Genomic DNA, 6,000 nt, shown 5'->3' on the forward strand with positions numbered 1-6,000 from the left:
ACTGTCCTTGATTAACTCATCTCCCCACCTCCTTTGCTTCTGGTTCCCTCATTTCCCCACCCACAGATTTTACTCTATAAAAATTCCTCTCTTTTCCTGGCTTGGGGGTTTTCTCCTTAACATAGTGTCCCCCTTAATTAGGGGGGCATCCTCCTAATTTAGGCATCTCCTTTGATGGGCATCTTCCTTAATCTGAGGGTGTCCTCCTTAATCGGGAGTACCCCTTTAAGGCCCCTTCTCCCTGAAGTGTCCCTCTCCCATGGATCCCCCTCTTCCTTTGGGGACTGCCTCCCCCTCTCCTTTGTGGGGTACATCCCTCTCTCCTTTGAGGACAGCCTTAAACTGGGGTCTCCCTTTAACTGTATCTCCCTAAAAGAGCAGAACAGTGTGCTTAGTGTGTTATTACCCTCAATAAAAGCCTATACTTGATTTGGAGACAGCCTGAGCAATCTTTTTCTGGATGACCTTGCTCTATAACATTTTGGAGTGACCCTGAACCTCAAAACCATGAACAAAAATCCACTCTGCTAGTTTCATAGATGTCAAGCGCTGAAATGAATTTTAGATATTCGCTTCCAACTCACATTTCACAAAAGGGAAAATTGAAATTAAGAGAGGTAGAGTCTAGACCAAAGCAATTGCCCCCAAACTAATTGCAACTTTCTTAATGCCAAAGGCAAGGACCAGGAACAGCTTCCTGAAAAATCAAATCATTTGGGAAATATGTATGCATGCATATACACATGTAGTTATACACAGGTGTGTACATGTTTTACATATACATTATGTGTGTACATATTGCATATATGAAAGCACACTTTAAAATTGTTCTACAAAAGCAAAGTATTATAATTTTCACTGGTGCCCTTACTGTTAATAATATTTTTAAAATTGGTACATAAAAGTAATATTTTTTTAAAAAGAAACATTTCCAAGGATTGGTCAGAATGGTATATAAGGCTTTTTTTTTTACTTTTTCATTTTAAAGTCAATGGAGTCACATAAGAGTCAGACAGGACTGACCAGCTGAACAACCAGATGTGCATGGCACTAAGATGAGGAAATAAAGATATTTTCTTCCTTTGACAAGAAAAAAAGTTTAACAAGAAGGAGCCAGGGAAAGAGCTCTCTTTCACATGAGAAGTTAAAAGTTGGCAGAAGCTAAAAGATTAACTTGCTTTGAGAGGTCTCCTGCTTTTGTTACAATGTTTAGGGGTTCCAATGCCAACGGGCTTATTTCAATCTCTTAGGGCATTTGTATTCTCAATAAAGTGTTTTTGTTTCTTTTTTGGTTTTGTATATACTTTTCCTTTGTATGTAACTTTATCCTTGATGTGTCTTTTGGGCAGATGCTTCAGTCTCCTCTCCCCATGGCTTCTCACCCCATGCTAGGGTGGTATTGTTTCTGGCTCTAATAGACATGATTGTTGAGGTTTAGGGTTTAGGGGTGCAAGACCCCAAAACACCAACATTCTGGGTCCTGCCAAAGGAATTCGAATCAAGTTTTCTCTCAGTCAAAGTAAAGCAAAATTTATTAAAGATTCATCATCATGGCTTGACTCTTGAGGAGTCTAAGTATCTGTGACACCTGTATTGGAGAAGTGGGCCAGAATAATCTGGAATTCTCAGCCCCTTCCTATAGTCAAGATGGATCTTATATACAGAAAAGACTGTGGGAGGATTTAGGGGTGGTCTAGAGGGGGAGTCTGGGGAGGGGCTTGAGGAGGAGTCTAAGGAAGATCTTTGATGGAACTGAGGTCAGACTCCAGTAATGGGATTAAAGGTGGGAAGTAACTGAAGACTACCTGGAGATGACTGACAATGGAGGGCTATAATAGTTTAAGGGTAACAGATTTGGGTATAGATATTTTGATAGGATCAAGGGTGGGAAGCAGCTGGACAGTGGAGGGCTAGGCTAAGAGTAACAGAGATTTGGACCTAGGATAATGAAAGGCTTATGGCCTCAAGCAAATGCGTCAGCAAGTGAGAAGAGTCAGAGTTCAAGGGGTTTCCCAGAGTCTGTACCGCATTAATGACTGCCACCACACTGTGCTCCCTAGACCCCACCAACTCATCGCACATTCAGAGGATGGCTCAGAATGGATCTCAGTACATCAATTAAGGCAAAGACGAAAGGACCAGACTTCTTGATTAAATTAATCAGAAGTTTAAACTAGGTATGAAGATCTTAATGAATTTGGAAGGAGTGAAGTATTTGGATCATTGCTTAAACATACATGGTGTCACACAGGAAATATCTTCTGGTTGTCCTTTGAAAAGGTAGGTGATACAGTGAAAAGAGCTCTGAGCTTAGAGTCAGGAAGACCTGAATTCATACATGGTCTTAGACATTTAGTAGCTCTGTGACCCTAGGGCAGGCCTATACAACATATGACCTCTGGGCTGCTTGTGGCCTGCTAAAGGATTTTGGGCAGCCCACAAAAAATGTAGGGTTGCCACTGTGCACTCTCTTATTTGTTACATGACCCATGGCAACCAATCATCAGTCTGTGTCTAGTCTAACCTATCTGCTGCCTGAAGAAGTTTACCCTATTTTAATAGGGTACTATTGATGGGTATGTGCTCTGGGAAACACCTTAAACTATGATTGAATCTTCCCACTTGATGAGACATTTGTCTGAGGCCATTACCTTTCATTATCCCTAGGCCTCAATCTCTGTTATTCTTAAACTAGCCTAGCCCTCCATAGTCTGTCATCTCCAGATAGCCTTCAACTATTTACTACCCTTAATCCCATTCCTGGAATCTGACCTCAATTCCATCAAAGATCCTCCTTGGACTCCTCCTCAAGACCCTCCCCAAACCTCTCCTCAAGACTACCACTAAAACCCTCCCACAGTCTTTCTGTATATAGGATCCACCTTGCCTCCATGAAGGGGTTGAGAGTAATCTAGTGCAGACTCACTCTCTGTCAGATTATTTTGTCCTGCTTGTCAATACAAGCTTTACAGATAATTAGGTTCCTTAAGAGTCTAGCCATTATGGCAAATCTTTAATAAACTTTGCTTTACTTTGGTTGAGAGAAAACTTGAGACCCAACATGTTGATATTTTGGGGTCTTAAGCACCCCTAACTCTAAACCTCAACACTAATACCTACTGCCAAGTTGTGCAGTTCTATCTGCCCTGGGGCAAACCACTTAACTTCTGTCTGACTCAGTTTTCTCAACTGTAAAATGTGAAATCACATCACCTTTATTCCAGGGTTGTTGCATATACTGAGCACTTAATAAAAGCTTCTTGCCTTCCTTTCCCTTGTTTCCTCCATATTACATAAGCCAATTTAGAAGTATTCCAGCAACAGGTCTGTCTACTGGTAGAGAAGTTCTAGCCAACACAATAAGAAAGAATTATTTTGTTTTTAGGGATGGGCGTCCCCACCTCCTCTCCCTCCCAGCCAACAGTGAGAGTAGAAGAGATCCATCAGAACCATCAGTGGTCTGTCAGCCTGAAAGTTTGGTTGAAGGAGGCAAGCAGGCTAGGTGGTATGTAAATTTCATATTGTTTATTTCCTTAAAACTAGCTGCATATATACATGTATAGAGTCAGATAAAATCTGACTGCCTAACAAAAGGAATGTGAAGACTTAGAACATCTTAGAACAATACCAACTCAGGGTCTCTATGTCACTCAAATATATGATCTCCATATGTTTAACCATATTATGAGAAAATAATTTTCTTAATTGAATAGGTAAATGCAATGAGTTGACAAAGTGTCAATTGACATTATGACCCAAGATATCTGTTTTCTTTACCATTGACATGATATACCATATATGTGTCCATAAAATATTAAGGTAAGAAAAAGTCCCATTATTCAAGCTAGTGTCTTCAGTTAATGGTCTCATCCTTAATGGCCATAAACAGAAAAAAAAAATCCTCCTAAGTCAGCCCCTTCTGGTCTTGTTGACATAGGAAGAAGTATTCCCTGAGGTTACTCAGAGAACAAAGGAGATGTTAGGTCTGGGCTCTTCTGGTTGATGAGTTTAGACTCTTGCCCTTATTGGGGTTCAAAGTGATATAAAACGATTATCAGATCTCACTAGTAGACTGGCACAATGTCCCCCTAACAGTAGTGGCCAATGGAAGCAACTAATAAACTAGTCACAATGAGGAAAGGTAGAGTCAGGTCTCCAGAAGGAAACACTCTCAGAGTCAAGCTTCCTTTTAAAGCATACCTTAGTTGCCATGTCCCACATACGCCAGTTGTTAGCACTATCTTACTCTTAAAATTTCTCTGTGATATTCTCTATACAATCTGTGTATCTTGAACTAAACACTTTATCTCATCCTCCCTGTCCCTGTGGTTGTCTAAAAATTCCATAGGTAACCCTTGCTTTTTGTCTTTGTTTTGTTAACTAAGAAGACTAACACATAACATCTATTTTATACATTTTCATCAAATGTGAGAATCATAGGATTAGAGCTGTAAGGAGATCATCTGGTACTACACTCTCTTTTTCTTTTTTAATTTATAGATGAGAAAACCATGCCTTAGGGAGGTTAAGTGACTTCCCACTCTAATAAGTATCAGAGGCAGGATTCTATCATTTTCTGATATAGCATTATATCTACCATACCACATTTCTGAGTTGAACTGAATTGAATTAAGTGATAGGAAGAAAGAGGCATAATTCTATTTTAAAACTTATTTGTTAAAAAGTATCAGTTTTAAGTAAAATATTTAGTTAAATTTTGCTTCCAAGTTTAGTCCAACAGTGGGGAACCTGCAGCCTCGATGCCACATATGAAACCTCTAGGTCCTCAAATGATGCCCTTTGACTAAATCCAAACTTCACAGAACAAATCTACTTAATAAAAGGATTTGTTCTGTAAAACTTGGACTCATTAAAAAGGCCACACCCAAGGTCCTAGAAGGCCACCTGGTTCCCCACCCCTGGTTTAACCAATTTAATTTTTGTAGATGAAAATTAGCAAAATGACATATTGAAATTTGTTTTCACTCAAAGTATTTGCCACATAGTCAAATAACTCCCTAACTTGTTTATTTCCTGCTTGGAAACTGTAACATACTCCTATTTTGCAGAGGAACTGAGATGCAAGAGCCTAACCACTTTTACTGGCGGGACATATATGAATTGTATTAACCTCATTACAAAAAAATTTCTTAAAAACTGGCTCTATCTCTTAGCCATTACTAATCTCCAGCAATCAGCCCATTAACATGTTTATGTTAAAATAAAAATCTTTTGTTAATGCTAAAACGGAAGAAACCACAGGTCCAAAACAGGAACTTGAAATGAGTCAGAGTCCGATCACAGTTTGCAAAGATTATACCTTCATTTATTGTCTGAGAAGCTTGCAAGCAAGAGAAGAGAGACAAGTTCTCAACTGCCCAAAGGGGAGTGGGAAAAAGGTGAAGTATTGATGCACATTTGCGGTATTTATGGCTAAATGGAGTGTTAAGGGACAAACTCAATACATCAGGAATGAGGTGGTCCAGGGAAAAAACATTTGCAACAATTCAAAAAGCAGGATGTTTGCTGTTCTTTGGGTAAGTCAGAAGCCAGGATGTCTGCTGCTCTTTAGATAAGTGAGGAATCAAAGTATCTGGTGCTCTCTATGAGCTGGTGAAGACTGGTTTCCTTAGTTGAATGCATCTTCAAGTTCAGTTAATGTTTACTCCCAAAGAATCACTGGTATGTCAAATACTCCTGGGCTATCAGAAGTCCTCTTGATTGGCTAGTTGTTATGCTACTCCATTGTCTGGTTCCCTGTAAGAAAGCAAAGCTCTACCATCTTTAATCAGTTAGTAAAATCATTACAGAGCCCAGGTTCACACTTCTAATAAACACCTTTTAATTTTTGTCCTGAGTTTTGCCTTCTTGGGATAAAAGCCCAAAAAAAGGAAGGAAGGAAGGAAGGAAGGAAGGAAGGAAGGAAGGAAGGAAGGAAGGAAGGAAGGAAGGAAGGGAGGAAGGAAGGAAGGAAGGAAGGAAGGAAGGAAGGAAGGAAGG

Source organism: Petaurus breviceps, unplaced genomic scaffold, assembly GCF_028583685.1.
Source record: "Petaurus breviceps papuanus isolate PSGF00001 unplaced genomic scaffold, PetGlider_PUasm1.0 90686, whole genome shotgun sequence".
NCBI lineage: Eukaryota > Metazoa > Chordata > Mammalia > Diprotodontia > Petauridae > Petaurus > Petaurus breviceps.